Raw genomic sequence first — 18,051 nt, 5'->3', positions numbered from 1 at the left:
AATGTGTATTGCGTAAGTCCTGTCAGCTGAGGGTGAGAGGGAGCTGAAGTGCTTGTGTATTCTAAATACGTCTTTCTTAGCCTTATCCCATTACAAGACTCATAATTTATTTTTAAAATATGTTCTCAAATGAAATACAACAGCATTCATCAATGAAACATGGTTTTTTGCTGCTGTTCATATCAGGAAAATATGTGAAATATCACATGGAGGGAGGCGGTAGCTCACAGCAATTACAGAAAATGATGAAACCACAGAGTCTCTACTAACACACTGGGCTCCTGAAAACAGGAGTTTGTAATGGAAAACGCTGACACAGGAATAACTGTGGCATCCTGGCTATGTTTTGACATCACTGAAAGCCTGGTGGGCTCTTCGCGCAGAGAAGCAAGAACGTGATAGATTGGATTGAGATAAAGTAGGATGGGGTTGCTAAATTCTGCTTATGAATCTGGGGGAAATGCTAGAACAACAGCTCTCTTCTCATCAGACATTGGAAATGTTTGTTCATATCACTCTTAATATTCTTTGTCCTGGAAAGAAAGTGATGTAATCTCCATTTTTCAGTTAGAATTAAAGCTTGGAGAGGTAAAATGATTTTCCCCAAACCACTTAAGCCAGGGCCATTCTTGTCCTGAAGACTGTAGAATAGAGCTTCATAACTAGGTCAGGGATGGATTTTAGGGTGTCAGTTTGTTGAAACATTCAATGAACATAATTATTAAGCACCCACTCCATGGTAGGCATGTGGGATAAAAAAAAAAAAAAAGTAAAATCTTGCCATGAAACTTCCCCTCCGTATATCATCCTACCTATGCCATGTTTCTCTTTCTTTCAAAATGCAACAGACCATGTTGGCTTTAAACAAATGTGTTCAATGCCTATACATTGCAGAAATATCAGTTGAATAAATATACATCGTGCAAAGGATACAACAATGAATGAAATAGACATGGCCCTTGTTTTTAAGAACTGTGGTCAGGTAGGGAAGGCAGCCCTTCCTTTTTTGTTTGTTTAAGATTTATTTGTTTATTTTAGAGAGAGGGGTAGGGGGAGGGGCAAAGGGAGAGGAAGAGAATCCTCAAGCAGACTCCCCACTGAGCATGGAGCCCAATATGGGGCTCGATCCCAGGACCCTGAGATCATGACCTGAGCTGAAATCAAGAGTCAGACATTTAACTGACTGAGACACCCAGGCACCCCAGGAGGCAGCCATTCTTTATGTGAGCCCACAAATAAGTGGGAAATTGCAACAGTGATAAGTGCTTCCAGAAAGGATGTTGTGCTATGGGGCACAGACTAGGGTGAAATTGATCCAGTTGCAAGCAGGGATGGAGCTGATATCTGAAGACTTAGCCGGGGATCAGTATGACAGGCACAGTGTTATGGGAGCTGGTGGCACAGTCTGTAAGTCTAGCATCCTGGCATTTGATGCTGGAACTTGGAGCCCACAAGGCAGACACTTGAGGAGGGAAGAAGGATGTAAAATGGGGGAGAACAAGGACAAGCTGGAGCCTTGAAAGGCCAACTGAAACCTGCATCAGTGTGTGCGGTCTCTGACCTGATAACGCTTCACTGGAGCTAAAAGCACACACACACCTGCCCATGAGTCAAAGAAGCTGAACGAGGATCCAGGTAAAGGTGAGGCGGGTATAGGTTCAGAAGATAACTGTGGACAGGAACCAAGAAATGGCACTGATTCACTTCTGTCTGCCAGATCTGATGTATAATTTCCCACCTAGGAAGTTGATCAACTTGAATTGAGGCTGGTTCGGCTAGAACTGGGGGCAGCAGAACATGTTGACTTTGTCATACAGTCTTAGGGACAGCAGAAGGAGCATCCGCGGGCCCAGTTTATCAGATTGGGGTTAGAATCTTGGCACAAGTCACTACAGCCCTTTGGGCTTCAGCCCTTTACAATATAGAGGTGATACTACTAGTGGGAGAGTCTGAGTTGTTTGAATGGAGCTCTCTTTCTTGGATCCCCATGAAGATTCACATAAGGACCTGCGCTCCAATACAGTCACAAGGAAAATATTCAAGCACAAAGCATTTCATCAAGAGCAGCACACTCTCAAGGTGGGAGCGTGGGCAGGCCCAGAGGTCCAACTGCACTGGGGTTAGGGGTGCTTTTTCTTTTTATGTTTGCACAGGTTACGGGTCATAGCTAGGGCTGACTCCAACTGAGGTTGTTCCCAGTCATTTAAGGGACTCCTCCTACGAGTTGGGAGGGGGAGTTCTGGGCCTTAGGAGGTTCTTGCCAGGCCTGTCTTGGTCATCTTTCTCCATGGGGGGGGGGGTGGGAGTTGAAGTTGCAATGTAAATATATTATAGCGAAGTTATAGGTTATTGTAGGACACAGGCTGGAAAGGAGAGTGCATGCTTGGCACCTGTTGTTCTTGGTCTGATAGCCCCAGGAGGCGAGAAACCACAAAACCGCTGTTCCCCACCACCCGTGCCTCCAGCTCATATCTAGCTAACCGCCTACTATCAGTAATACTGTCTACCTGACAAGGTTGTTTTGAGGACTAGGTATAATAATAACTAGTCTCAGAGGTTACTTTCAAACAAAGACAAAGAAAGTAGATTGATGATGATTGGTAAGAAGGGAAATAAGGCAAGTTGAGGGATCAGAGTGGGGCTGTGGTGTCACATATATGGGATGAGGAAGACCTCTCCCGGAAGAAGCCGTCTTAGCAGGGGAGATACCATCTGGACTTCGGGATGTAAGGATTTGAAGTAGGACTCTACAGAGAAAAAACATAAGTGTACAACTGTACTCAGGAACTGCAAAACTACAGATCATTTACATTTGGCTTTGTAATAACTGCAGTTACATTTGGATATTAGCACTGTACTATCTGATAACAGGAATTTCTAATGACGCTTTTAAAAAAAGAATTTATTTATTTATTTGAGAGAGACAGAGGGAGAGAGCACATAGCAGGGAGAGGGACAGAGGGAGAAGCAGACTCCCCACTGAGTGCAGAGCCTGAAGCTTGGCTTGATCTCAGGACCCTGAGATCATGACCTGAGTGGACGTCAGATGCTTAAATCACTGAGCCACCCAGGTGCCTCTCTAGTGACACTTGTTAATGAAACCTCTACACTGAGTTCAGTTTATACAATGTTTGTCACACACTACAAAATCCTAATGTATAGGAAGTGCTAGAACAGTGTGTGAACCTTAAAACTAAAACCTTCAATTATTTTACCAGCAAAATGGGTTCATTTGAAAATAACAGAATTGCAATTGAGCCACATGCAAGGACTGGAAAAACCAAGACCAGTCCAGCAAACAAAGGAGAGGAACATTCTTTTATGGAGGAGAAAGACAAGGTTGGGAGGGTTTTTTTTGTTTGTTTGTTTGTTTCTAAAGAATTTTATTTATTTTTTAGAGAGAGAGAGAGAGAGAGACTGAGCACAAGCAAGGGGAGAAGCAGACCCCCCACTGAGCCGGGAGCCCAACTTGGGACTCCATCCCAGGACCCTGGGATCACTACCCAAGCTGAAGTCACACACTTAACTGACAGCTGTCCCAGGAGGGAGGGATTGTTTTGAATGAAAGTCCACTACAGAAAAGCAAGAGTTCAGGATGGTGACAGTTTCTCACTCGGTGAGTTGTAGGGATAGTCAATTTCTTGTAAGAAATGCAAGGTGCATCTCTCTCTGCTGGGACCTACAGTTAATAGATGATTTTTCCCTCTTGATTGTTCTGTTGGGTCTGTGATTGACAGTTCTTCCTATAATTGACATTGCATGGTAAGCCTTCCAACTCTGTGTTAGTGAGGTTTCCCTTTACTAATTTTCACAGTGGGGTCTATGAATTTAGCTATTAACCATTATCTCTACTCATTGTGATATAATCTACTGTTTCTAAGGTGTTATAAAGATTTAATGAGATAATGTACAGGAAATACCTAACTCAGGGTCTGAACAGTTTTAGAGGCTCCATAAACATTAATTTATCTTAGAAATCTCACTCTAGGTGAGATTAGTGATAATCTGTTGGTGGCTCTACTCTGTCTTTCCCAAGTTTGAGCTTCACTTGGCTGGCCACCTTGGGAGGATTTGAGCAGAAAAGGGAAGCAAAGCTTTAGGAAGCCCAGTTTATACACAACATTGGATACAGTGGGCAGTGAGAACAAGTTTCCAGAGCAGAGAAACTCTGTAGAGGCTTCTTACAGCTGTCATACTGTGGTAAGGTCCAGCTCGGAGATGCTGCATTCGTAATGTTGAGTCAGATGCCTGCAAGGGACCTAGCAAAGAAGTAACAAACAGGATTTGCTGGAGAAATCAGGAATGAAAAAAATCCAAAGTTCATGGTCTGGAGAGGAAGAAAAAAAATGGAACTCTAACAAAAAGCAAGGTAACTAGTTCAGGGGGATTTTTTTTTTTTTTAATCTCCGAATTTTATACCTGAACAAGCCCTTATAAATAATTTGCTTCTTTTCTAGGTGGGAAAACTGAGGCTCAGAATGGTTAAGGGTTACACAATTCATGTGGTAAGGAAAGAACGAAGCTACCCTGGGTCTGCTCTGTCTTCTGTACAGCTGCCTTTATAGGTTCAGACTGAAGGAATGATTGGACATCCAAATGGAAACGTGCTGTACATAGTTCAGATATTGGGACTGTCAAAGAGAGGCCCGGGCTGGACACAGGCATTTGTATCTGGGCATTTTGCTGACAATATCAGCAAAGGGAGAAAGTAGAGCAAAAGATGAGCAAAGACACAGGGTTAAGAGAGAACACGGTGTGGCCCAAGAAGGGAGAAGACATGCAGGTTACATCCTGAGAAAACGGCAGGTTTCAACTACATGGAAAGCATGTTATTAAGCATCATGGAGATATTTTTTGAGGCGAAGGGGAGCCATTTTAGGGCAATGGAAGGTCCGGAAGCTAGACCACAAGAGGTAAAGGGGGGCCCATATCAGGAGCTGGTTTCCCAGGCAGCCTACTCTGAATGAGGCTCCTCTAGTCTGAGCGCTGGTCCCTTCCTCCCAGGGTCTTACTTTGACAGTCTAGCTCACAAACTGGCTATTGGCAGAAGCTAACCGTTCTACTTGGTAGGCAGTAACAGCTTTATGGGATAAGTGGCTAAATTGGATCCTTGAGGATAAAATGTCCAGGAGGCCACTGGGGTTCCCAGGCCAGACACTGGCAGATCTCCTCGTGGCTCTAAAATCATCACACAGGCAGCAGTGGTAACAGGACTGTGTTAGTTTCCCAGAGCCGCCGTAACAAAGGACCACAGACTGGGTGACTTAAACAACAAAACTTATTGTCTCCCATTTCTAGCGGCTAGAAGTCTGAAATCAAGCTGTTATCAGGGTTGGTTCCTTTTGAAGGCTGTGAGGAATGACCTTTTCCATGCCTCCTGTGAAGCTTCTGGTGGCTTGCTGGCGATCCCAGGCATTCCTTGCTGAAACATTATGCCAACCTTTGCCTTCCTCTTCACATGGTGTTTCCTCCATATGCATGTCTGTGTCCAAATGTCCCCTTCTTATGAGGACACTACTTACGTTCGATTGGAGCCCACCCTACTCCAATAGGACTTCATCTTAACTAATTATTAGATCTACAATGACCTTATTTCCAAATAAGGTCACCTTCTGAAGTAGTGGGGGTTAGGACTTCCATATATGAATTCGTGGTGAGGGAGACACAATTCAGACATACCAAAGGCTTTATCATGTCAGAGTCTGCCATTACCATGATCTTATTTACAGGAGCACAGGTCTAGAAGCCTACACAAGCGTCTCCTTTCATTTGTACTTTTTAGAAACTCTGAAATAACAACTATGTTCCCTTTGGCCACCTTAAAAGTATCAGTAGTTGGGTAGGGAGAAAGGATCCTTGGACTGCAGTCCCGCTTCAACTGTTATCAGGCTGTGTTCAGCTTACAGTAAGTCTTTGAGCCTCAGCTTGTGTTATAAATTAGAAATTCATCCTTCCAAGTCAGGGTATCGTGGATCAAATCAAATAAAATGCAAAAAGAGATTAGAAGAGCGATAAAGCACACTCGACATTATTTTTATCATTTTAAGTTTATAAAAACAAAACCAAGAAGAAACCTAGTCATTTTTATTTTTCTTCTTATCGATCAACAAATGTTTGAAATCAAGCACATGGCCTTAGGTGGCAAATTAGTCTCAAACACCTTACCTGGAGGACAAATTAACACTCCAGCTTTCTGTGGATGTAGAACAGAGATCATGTCCCTGTTTCAGATGTTCTTGTTAGCTTATTAAGGTTAGATATCTCAGAAATAAATATTCCCTATTGGAAGACTAGCATCTCATATTCATAAAGACAATAAGAAAATTGCCTTTAAAGGTGTAGAAAGGTCAGCATGACAGATATTTGCATAGTGTTAGAACTACAAAATCGCAACTAGTCAGAGTTGAACGCTTGTCACTGTGGCTTCCTAGAAAATCCTTATATCTCAAGGTATGTGTTTTCTACTCTAGGAGTTGGCTGGGCTGCCATAAAGTACCACAGACTGGGGAATTTAACCAAGAGAGATGTACTGTCTCCCAGTTCTGGAGGCTAGAAGTGCAAGACCAGGGAGCTGGCTTGACTTCTTCTGAGGCCTCCCTCCTTGGCTTGCAGATAGTCCTCTTCTCCTTCTGTCTTCACATGGTCTTCCTCTGTGTAGGCACATGTCGTGCCCAAATTTCTTCTTCTAATGAAGATACCAGTCATAACGGATGAGCGCTCACCCTAATGACCTCATTTCAACTTAATTTACTCTCCAAATACAGTCATCTATTCTAAGGCGGGGCTTCTACATAGGAATTTGGGGGGACACAATTCATCTCATGACATTCTGCCCTTTGATCACTCCAGATTCATGTCCTCCTCACAGGCAAAGTATATCTACATTTTACTTTAGAACTCCAAAGTATAGCTCCCAAGATTTTTACTAAAATTGAGGCAGTTTTTCCTTGAAATAATAAGGTGTTAGATTTTTTCCTTTGCCTTACAATAGGTGGTGTATTCACCTTCAGTTATATTCTAGATATTAGCTAATTCGCTCACTGAAGGCCTACTGTGTGCCAGTCCAGGGGCTGTGGCAGCATCTTCAGATCAAGTCCTTACTGTAACTGTCCCCAGTATATCCGTTCACAATTTGCCCAGGCCGTAGCTTTAGAAACCACTGGAGCCATTTCTCCTTCATCTCCATGTCCTCAGTGCTCGCACTTAGTTAGCAGTTAGTCACTAACTATGCCCCTTCCTTCCTTCAGTCACATTTTAAAGTGTTGGGTAAAAATAGGATAGTCTAAGAGTCCTGGTCCTATGCCAACAACCTCACCTGCCTTAGTTTCTATAATTGTAAAACAATGTGTTTTGAAACAGAAATGGCTAAGGGTACTTCGAGTTCAATAATTCTATGTCTAACTCACTCTGGTTTTGGGAGTCAGAGAGGCCATCTTGGAAGAGGGGGCATTTGAGTTTCATCGTGAAGTAAAGTATAAATGAGAGTTGGTGCAGGAGCATTTCGGACAGTGAAAAGATCAGAAGTGACAGCAATCCTAGAGTGCTCCCAGAACCTGACCCAAGTTTTAGATGCCAAGGGGGTAGTTGAAACCCCACTCTTTGTACCTCTAGAATCACACAGAGACGTAATTCGGACAAGACAGTGATTAATTAGTTGTGTGTCACCATTGGCCGCTTAGATCACTGGCCTTTAAGTAATGGTTGTTCTTTCGTTTGTTCCTCTTCAAATGCTATCCTGCTTAGAATAGGCATGGGGATATATACTCTGCATCTTCACCTATCCTGTACCCAAAGCTTGCAATAATCTAGAAAAAGCAGGGTGATCCTAGTAGACCAGTGGATATTATTTACAAAGGCTCTGTTAAGGAAACAAGTGACCTATCACAGTTCAAAATGCGCAGAGGTTGGATAGCTGTTTTCATTACTTAATACTGGGCTCACCACCAGTTAGATGAAATTACACAAGAAACGGATCTCCTTGTGAGACTTTACAGTAACACATAGTGCTGTGTGACCAAGGCGGAGAATTAGGTAGACTTGTGCAGACGCTCAGGCGGCCATAACAAAATACCATAGTTTGGGCGGCCTGAACAACAGGTGTTTATTGTCTCACAGTTCTGGAGGCTAGGGTTCCAAGCTCAAGATGCCAGCAGGGGTGGGTTTTAGTACAGTCTCTCTCTCCCTGGTTTGCAGATGCCAGCGTCTTGCTCTGTCCTCATGTGGTCTTAAGTCTGAATGTGGATAGAAAGAAAGTTTTTCAGTGTCTCCTTATTAAAAACAAAACAAAACAAAAAAAACACCAGTCCCATCTGATTAGGGCCCACCCTGATGACTTCGCTTAACCTCAATTACCTCCTCAAAGGCCCTGTCTGCAAATATAGTCACAGTAGGGGGGGGTAAGGCTTCAGCATGCAAATTTGGGGGTGCACAATTCAATCCGTAACAAGTTGATACAGAGCTATAAGTACTGTCTTACGCTAAGCATCATAAGGACCAGGCAACCAGAGCTCGACATCCGAACTCTAAAATCGCTCAAAAGCCAGCACAGTTCTGAAAAGATAACCAAGTTGCTTAATTCTGTCGCAAAGATAAGATTATTCTACATTCCATTTTTTTCCCCTCTCTCTCAGCCTAGCACATTTTAAAATAGATTTGAAACCCAGGAAATTAACACCTTCAATTTATTCCCAGAACAGATAGCTAATAAGTAGGGAAAATTAAAAATTTTCAGCCAGTTCGCTTTCGTGTTTTATAACACATACCACTTTGGCTGTGGAGTAGTTTAATTTGAATTAATCATTAGGCTCTCTTCAGAGTTAGAAATGAGGTGGTATTTAAAGCAAGTTACATTGTTCGTGTAATCTGACACCTAAAGTTTCGCCTGAGGTGCAGTTGTATGTATGCTTGATACTCTGTACTTTTTTTTGGCCCCCAGATCTTTAAAGACAAGGGTGATTTCCAATATCAAGGTTCAATAATTTGAGGGTGGGGGAAGACTCATGAAAGAAAGTCCCCTTAGGAACACAGATAATAGGGTAGGGGAATAAGAATTTTCACCAGCTCTATCAGACTACGTCATCTTCCCTGAGATGTTTGATCAGCCACAAACAAGTATGACAGTAGAATCACCAAGCCACCTCAAGATTTTCAGCACATGGCCCCTGTTGTGCAAATTTACAGAAGACCGTCGGTTGCCTAATCAGATTTCAGTGGTGATCTGCATCTCTGTTGAGCTCACCCGCCACACAGAATTGCCAGATGCACATCCCCTGACCAGATGGAGGGAAGATAACAACGGGAAAAGGATGGGTGGTTACTATCCCAAAATGCATTCTCTCACTTCGGGAAGGCTTTTAGAAATCACTTGGAACTGGAAGGACCAGGTTCGGCTGGTCCCTTACAATTCATTCCTATCCTCATCATACCTCCGGGGTTTGGCGAGCTGACCTCTGTTTCCAGTGACAACATTTGACGCTATTAGTGAAGTCAAGCAATTCCTTTATAGGAGGAAAGCATAACACTTTACTGAGAACAGTTAAGCTTATGTCACATTTTCCAATTTCATAGACATATATGATTTTGGGATGAAACTGTTGACCCTCGGGGAGTAGCTGCATATTTGACATTATTTGGGATTTGGGGGCATTTGATGTACGTTGCATACTTTTAAATTTTTGTCTGATTATCTAGGTTGCTACCAAGTGTCTAGTCCAATAGGTGAAGGAGGAATTCTTATTTAATAATGATGGGACTTTTCCAGAAATGTCAAATACGATCATCATTGTAACACTTGGATGTTATAAAAGGGGAAATTACTGTGAAGCCCTCATTTTAGTCCCCTGTGGCTCAGTGGTCTGTTTCATAGCTGACTGCTTGCCAAACATTCAGACCTCTGGGTCAGAGACCATTCGTTTTTTCAGCTGTGGGGAGCAGACCACAGGAATACAATTGGCCCCTTCGGTGACCCATGTAGTACAGAAGGTGGATGGTGCTCTGCTGCACCAGACCACCAGGGGGCAGTCAGCTGGCTCCGACCCATTTTGCTTTCTCTTCGTGCCCTGTGATCCTCACCCTTGGAAAAGTCTGTTTCTGATACAAATCTCTGGCTTTGTACATGACAAAGATTCCAACAGAGGAATACTTGTGTCTCAGGTAGAAGTAACCTGCAATGATGAGTACTAGAGAATCCAGATGAGGATACTTATTTCAATGAAACCATCCCAATGGACTGAGACTCCTGCTGGAATCTGAGATCTCTGCATTTGGATAGCCTCTAGATGTTCGGAACTTGACTCACTTTGCCCCCTTTCTTTATATCGCTCATTAATTCACCCAGTAGGATGTTTGCTAGGTTGTGGGACCACGGTGATGAAAAAGCCAGAGAAGGGACGGCCTTCATGAAGCTTTCAGGATAATGGTGGAACTAGATCTAGGTTTTTCAACTTCAGTATTACTGACAGACATCTCATGCTAGATAATCTTTTGGGGGATGGGGAGGAGTACAACTGTCCTGTGCATTATAGGCTATCTAACAATATCTCTGGCCTCTACCCCCTAGATGCCAGTAGCTGCCCCCTTACCTGGCTGGAACGGTATAAAAGGTCTCCAGACCTTCTTACCCCCATGTAAATGGAGGGACAAAATTGCCCTTGGTTGAGCTAGGCTAAAATATAAGGAAGCTAAGAAATAAAGATACACACATACGTATTTTATAAGTATCACAAAGGAGACAGACGTGGCACTAGGTAAGACAGAAATTCATAGAATGGGATTTAATTTAGGTTAAAGGATTAGGGACAGTATCATTAAGGGGGTGATATTTAAGATCCAGCCTAAAGGATCATAGTGAATACAGCAGGATTCCAGAAAGAGCAAAGAGCAATCCCCAGGCCTTGCTTGGAGCGAAAGTTGATCTAGTCATGGAACTGAAGCAGGCCAGTGTGAGTGGAGGGACTAGAGGGGGAACAAGTACATCACAGAGGGCCTTGGGGGCAGTGATAGGAATATGGATTTTATTATAAAAGTGTGCTGGTAAGGCTTTGGAGAATTCCAAGCATGGAAGATAACATTATTTGACTTACATTGTCTATACTATTGGGGGAAATTGGTTGCTCCTAAAATGTATTTGGTGGGGATGGAGTAGAATAGAAGATAAGTTAGCATTATTACTCATTCTATTGTGTGAAGGCCCTCGGCATGTTTGACTCGTGCTTATAAGGGATACAAAGTAAAGGGACAGAGTCCTATGGACAATACGGCAAGAACCCCGTCAATCTGGCAAAACTAATTTGCAGCCAAATCTGATTTTAGATTCTATTTTATTTAAAAAGAAATGATGATGGTACAAAATCAAAATGGCCAAGTGATAAGATGCGTGTGAAATGTGTTGAAGACTATTTTCCAATCTGTAGGATGGGGATCAAATAGAACGTATTAAACATCTATTAATTAAGATAATTAACTAAAGCCTTATTCTCTATGAACATAATTATTTTAATTACTGTTATCAAGAGCAATAACATTAACTTCATTAAAAATAAAATTCAGCTGAATAAATTTTAATGATCTTTTGCCTTGATTCAATGATTCATGAGTTGGACAGCGTCCCATCTAGCAGATGGAAAGGAGCTCCAAGGAGCTGTACAAATGAAAGACTTAGCAGCAGAAGGGAGTGGGGACAAGGAAGTTATACTAGCAAAAAAATGGACTGTTGTAGCAAGGTCACTTTCCTTTAGGGAATGTCAGAGGTCTGTCAGACAGATTTCCTAACTAGTGATGAGAAGTTGATTCCTGATTAAGAATCCCAGTTTGGGGATTAGCATAAGTTACTCCATGTGGGGCCTGTTGTCTTATTTTTAACAACTTCCTCCATGTTAGTATCACATTTTCTCTCCTACATGTCTCTCAAATTCATCTGCTCTTCACTACCATCAGTCTACAATCTATTTCCTAGCCTTAACTTACTTGTGAAGGTTTGCATTTAACTCACGTTAAACTTATTTTTAAAAAAGATCTTAATGAATCTGTTTTTAATTAATGATAGAGCAAGAAAAGTCTGCAGTGGAACAATTTTACTCCTTAATATCATTATATTGTCGAATAGCCAATCTTGAGTTTTACAGAATAACCCTAAGAACCATCAACAGAAAATAAGATTATGCTTTGAAAGAAAGAGAAGCAAAGTAGAGGGGAGGGGGGCACCTGGGTGGCTCAGTCGGTTAAAGTGCCTGACTCTTGGTTTCAGCTCAGGTCATCGTCTCAGGGTCATGAGATTGAGCCTTCCATCCAGCTCCGGGCTCAGCACATTGTTTGCTTAAGACACTCTCTCCCTCTCCCACTGTCCCTCCTGCCTGCATGCACAACACACACACACACACTCTCTCTCTCTAAAATAAATATTTTGAAGAAAAAGAGAAGTGTACTAGCATCCTGATTTATCACCTAGAGATGGTAGAATCAAGCAACCATTCATCCACAAATCTGGATTAATGCCTATTATGAAGAAGGTACATACCAGATGCGGGGATACAATGGGCATCAAAATCTAGAATGGTCCCAGCCAATACAGGAGTGGAGGAGACATGCATTCTTATAATGGTCATATGACTAAACTGTGGATTTGGGGATGAGTGCCCAAAAGCTTTCCCAAAGATGGCACATTTTGCTAATGATGGCATCCATGCACTTCCTATGTGCCAAGAACTATTCAAGATTATTCCGTTACTCATTAAATACTCCTATCAACCTGAGGTAGTAGGTATTACTAGCCTCATTTTATAGATGAGGAACCAGAGGACTTACTGAGATTTAGTAACTTATCCAAAGATACAGGGCTAGTAAGTGATGAAGCCAGGATTTGAAATAAGGTACTTTCATTTCACAGTCTATGTCTTAACCATTAAAATGTACTGCTGTAAATTAGGAAAACTCATGTTCAGAGCAGAGTGCATGTGAACAAGGATGAGGTGGTTAGAAGGAAAGAGGGATAAAGCAGGAATTACTGTAGTCCTCAATACTGAAGCCTCTTGTGATCCTCCACTATTCCTGGCAGCTTCTACAAACCACGCCAAACAGGTTTCAGTTTTTGTGCTATATGCAATAACCTATTAGAAGGTGCTAGCAAAAATTTTCAAATGATCATTGATGTTCTTTCCCAGCAGGGCATCCCCATTACTTTATTTCTTTTGTATGTATCCCATGATTTATCAACAAGACGCTTTCAAGCTGACCTTTTATCTTTAATTATTTTTAGCATCTTTTGTTCTAGCTCATTCTCATCAACTTAATTGCATTCTAATAAATTGGGCTCTTTCTTAATTAGTGATGTCCTACTCCTTGACCTTGGGATATACGTATAACAAGAGACATTGCCAGCAGCCTAAGAGAAAATATCCCAGTTTGTCCTATGCATTATGCTTGCTTTTTGTTCACTAAGATACTGCTATTAATTTAGTATTCAAAAAGCATAGTAGATCCCCTTACACAGATATTGGAAACTCCAACATTGTGCTTATTAGCACATGGTATCATACCAAATGTCCATTCCCTGTTTCCCTTCCTTACATGTGTACAGTGACGTTTGGATGATGTGGCCAATAATGTAACAGGAATCTGAAAGCAGCAATAGGTTCCATCCCAGAACTGTGTAACTAATCTTATTCTATACTAGGTGGTTTACCAAAACTTTGGGTCTGTTCATCACTGCCAACTGATTATAATCAAGTAATTTGTCACATTTATCATCTTATTCTCTCCTGGGCCAAATAGGAAACTGTTTCCTAAACAAACAGCAACAAAAACATCTACATGTCCTTTTCCCATTGCAAACTGAAAGAATTAAACACATTGTCAAATTTTCATGGAAGGTGGGAATGGTTGGTTTGGATTTTGCACTTAAAAAAAATAAAACAAGTGTAGCTCTTTCAAGGTTACTAGTACATGGTCCAGATTTTGGATATTCTATTCACAAAAAATAATAGTTTTTAAGAGACACTTAAAAGGTCTCTTGAAGAACGTTACTAATACTCTTGTAATATGGCTAGGTTGGATTGATCATGGATACTCCTTGATCGGCACTGCCCAACAGAGTTTTCTGTGACGGTATGGTAGCCGAAGCCTCAGGTGGCTACTGAACTCTTGAAATGTGATTGGTGTAACTGAGGAATGAAATCCTTAATTTTAATTAAATAGCACACCTGGCTCCTGTAGCATAGCACAACTAGAGAGATTTTCCTGCAATAAAAGTGAGAGGAAGAAGCCAGGAATTTGTAACTCCTAAAACAACAACTGTCAGTGAGTAGATGGGACTCGAAAACCCTGAAAAGTGGACCCAGCAGATGTATGTGAAGTAAGTCTCTCCACGGACTTAAGAAAACTTGGGCTGAAGTCAAGCAGAACCTGAGGGATGTTAAACACTGTGTCTGTTTCATCAAGGACTTGGAGGCATGGGGCTGTCACACTAGCCTAATTCTTTAATGAAATGGCATCTTTAATTAACTTTTCTTAGATGATATCGTCACTAGTGTTTAAGATGAAATTCATGATTTCTCAGCTGAACGCTGTAGACTGCCCTGCTGCGTTTGCACGTAGCATCCTTAGTAGACAATTACTCTGATCTTTGTCGGGAGTCCCGCTGGTCCAAGGCCCCGAGTCCTCTGAGTAACACTACTGTGGTCCAAAGCCAAATGTGCTGCAAACCTGTACAAGCTAATTTGCCCCGCCACAAAAAGTCCACCTAACTTATTCATCGTTCCAAAAATATGCTACGTTATCACAACCAGCAAATTTTAGAGAGGGGACTTCTTCAAAATCGGTTTATGGCCAATGTTAACTATAGATGGTTTATCTTCACATGTGCTTAACTTTTGTCAGAAATACCCTTTCTTATCTTGTCCACTGGGGTAACTCTTATTCATCCTTTAAGATTTAGCTTGAGCCTCACTTATTTTATAATGTTTTTTCTTGCCCCACTTCCCAGGACCTATACTTTGCTTCCGTCATATTAACAGAGATTGTAGGACTGAGTGTTCTTATCTTTCTCTGCCACTGGACTTCAGCCAAATGAAGACAGAGACTCTGTCTTATTCGTCGTTATTTTTCTGAATGTCTGATGGGGCCTGAGCATAGTAGAGACACTGCAAATACTTGATAATATTCATTGTAAAAGGTATGAGAACATTTCCATGAAGTATGGTAGAACGACTCCAAAGGTCAGGTCTCAGTGCTTATTAAAGCAGAGATCTGCTTGTCTATATCAGGACAGCAACTGGAGACAGAGACTATTCAGGTTCTTACAAAAATCAATTTCTAAAAGGGTATCTGTGATTGCCTCTGGACCTATCTGTCTTACATGCCTCAGGTCTAATGTATAGAAAATATTTCCACACACAATAGGTTTGTGTAGATGCAGAGAGAAGCCAAGATTCATGGTGATCTGAGTGCCAGTCAATCACTTCACTCATGTACAAACTGACGGCATCACGTACAAATATCCAGGCGCCCGGGTTCACGGCCGTACTATGGCAAAATGCCAAACCCTACTCCAAGTTGCAAACCTGTCCCAGTTTCTGGCAAATCATGAAAACATTAAACATTCTATCTACTAAAAGCAATGGTTTCTAGAAGAGAGAATAATTTCCTCAAAGACCATACTCCAAAATGATCTTTTCCCTTGATTACGGAAACAGCCTATAACGGAGTGATTTTTCCAGATGAATTGAGACATCCCAAACTTTTGCTCCATTTTTTCTAAAAATGGCTTCAAAAGAATGTTTAGCAGAAATGCATGTGTTGAGGGGGGGAATGCAGAGTTTAGAAAGAGGTTGCAGACATGCCTCCTCCAAACAAGAGGATCTCAACTTCTAGAAGAGATATATTGGGTTTGTCAGGATATGTTCTTTTGCAAAAGACTTGATTGCATTCAGCCAGCCATTTAGTCAAAAAATACATGGTTTTCCTTTACTGTGTACATGTCCCTGAGAATGGCGATTCTGACGAGCCAGGTGCCACCCCCAATAAAAAGTCGGACACAAGCCTCCCAGTGGGGAAACAGAACTTGCTTTGCAGAAATTCGCTCTGCTGGGGCTTGGCAGGACATTGCCACCTATCGGGTAGAAAGGAGGCACATGGGGATTTGAAACAGGGCTTGAAGTCCTGTGACACAAAGCCACCTAACTGGGGAAGCCCTCATGGCAGACCACTCACTGTGGTGACAGGGTTGGTCAAGCTGAACAGTGGTGGTGCTCTGTCACTGCAGCATGTAAACCTGATACACAGTGACAGCAATAGCTAGTACGAAATTGGCAGCGAAATTTCGAGCCACAGACTGACAGGCGGTGGTGCTGAGCACCCTCTCCCATGGGAACCTTCACGGCACTCTTCTGTGGCGGGCCACCGTCACAGAACCTGCTATGACAATTCTGACATGGGCCTCTTAAGAGTCCAAAAGCTATGTCTGCCCACTGTCGGCACTGCAGTGTCCAGGGACTGGGTGTCCCCTTGAGCAAACTTGATAACTTCTCTCTGGCATATCCGAGAGAATGGAGATACAGGATAAGAAACCAAGAAAAAGAAAATGGTCCTGAAAGTGAATTCAGTTTGAGTTCCACACATCCTCACTCTAACAGACCCACACCCTTTTGGTAGGGGGTAAGGTCAAGTTCCAGAATCACAAATTAATCTTTACAAAGATTAATGTGACTTTAAAGTATCCTGGGAACGCATTCATTCAATGATGGAGGACGTATGAGCTCCTCCGAATAGAGGGATTTCACCATTATGAAATGGAATGACGACTACTCAACTTTCCTCAATGATTTGCAGGCTGTAATGCATGTTGACACCAATTAATTGAGTTGATACTCAAAACAACTCTCTAAGGTAGACATCATTATCTTTTCCAGAGAGGAAGCTAAAGCTCAGATTAGAAGATTGCCTAAGGATTACAACTTGAAGATAATAGGGATGGAACTCCCACCAGTTCTTCAGATACTCACCGTCCCACACGACCCACCCGGTGCGGGGAGGCCTCCCAGGGGAATAACCCCCTTTTTCTCCTGAGTAAAAAATGGACCCAGTGTTTGGATAGCTCAGTTTTTCTGATAATCTGCTACAACACTAATTCTATTTTTAATTATATATATATATTTAGTAATATATATTTTTAGTTTAGTTATACACACACACACATAACTGTTCAATAACAAAGTGAAATACACAGGTCTTATGTGTATTTGGGATGAATTTTCACAAATGTGGACAACTGTATAACCATCACTCACATCAAGATAAAGATTTCCGCTGCCCAGAAAGTTCCCTTTGTCTCTTTCCGGTTAGTACCAATTTCCAAATAACCATTATTCTAACTCAATCATCACAGATTAGTTCTGCCCACTCTTGAACATCACACAGATGAATTTTTACAGTATGTACTCTTCTGTGTCTTGATGGTTTTACTCAAAACTTTCCTTAAGATTCAATCTTGTATGTATACAGTTCTGAACTCCTGGAGCACTTTGTTGCCACATCTTATAAAAAATCCTTGCCTTTATCCTTTTTTTTTTTTTTGTCCCACCCCTAGCAAGTCATCTCTTATAGGCAGAGAGCACAACCAATTTATCTTTCATCTCCCACAATACCCCACACAGGATTTGAAGTATATTTGATACAGGATACATATTTGTTGAGTTAAATTGAGCAAATGCTCAATTCCTTCCTTGGGCCATGAGATGACTTCAGAAAAGGTCAAATGTAAGCAGGATAGCATGTCCTAAGTGAAACTATATGCCCCCAGGACAGGTATTTTATAGAGGTGATGGTTTTATGGGGCATGATGTAAAGCGGGAGATAGAACAATACTTATAGCTCCTTATTATATTTTGTGAGAATTGATCAAATATGCAATGTCTTGGGAAGTGAAAGTCTGCATTTTGACATGACCATATGCCTGGGACGGGTTACCATGCCTTGGATTCTGTGGACTTTATGAGCACAAATTTTAAATGAAAATGTCAAAAATTTTGCTTGTTCTCAAATAATGGAATGTGATGAAGT

General features: G+C 41.8%; 1 protein-coding gene and 1 long non-coding RNA gene across 4 annotated transcripts in view; one reads left to right on the top strand and one right to left on the bottom strand.

The window, feature by feature from the left end:
* GRM7 (glutamate metabotropic receptor 7) overlaps positions 1-18,051 on the top strand; it is an 853,586-nt gene that overhangs the window by 740,658 nt on the left and 94,877 nt on the right. The gene's annotated exons all lie outside the window — the stretch shown is intronic.
* Positions 7,942-18,051, bottom strand: part of LOC148108910 (uncharacterized) — a 189,357-nt gene continuing 179,247 nt past the window's right edge. Inside the window, exon 3 of the long non-coding RNA XR_015726625.1 lies at positions 7,942-8,231. This is a non-coding gene — a long non-coding RNA (uncharacterized LOC148108910). The remainder of the gene's footprint in view (positions 8,232-18,051) is intronic.

The sequence above is a fragment of the Ursus americanus genome, chromosome 14 (assembly GCF_024610735.1).
Source record: "Ursus americanus isolate L20-20 chromosome 14, mUrsAme1.1.p, whole genome shotgun sequence".
Lineage (NCBI taxonomy): Eukaryota > Metazoa > Chordata > Mammalia > Carnivora > Ursidae > Ursus > Ursus americanus.
Note: the sequence above shows the minus strand (reverse complement) of the source record. Positions and strands in the feature narration are given on the sequence as shown.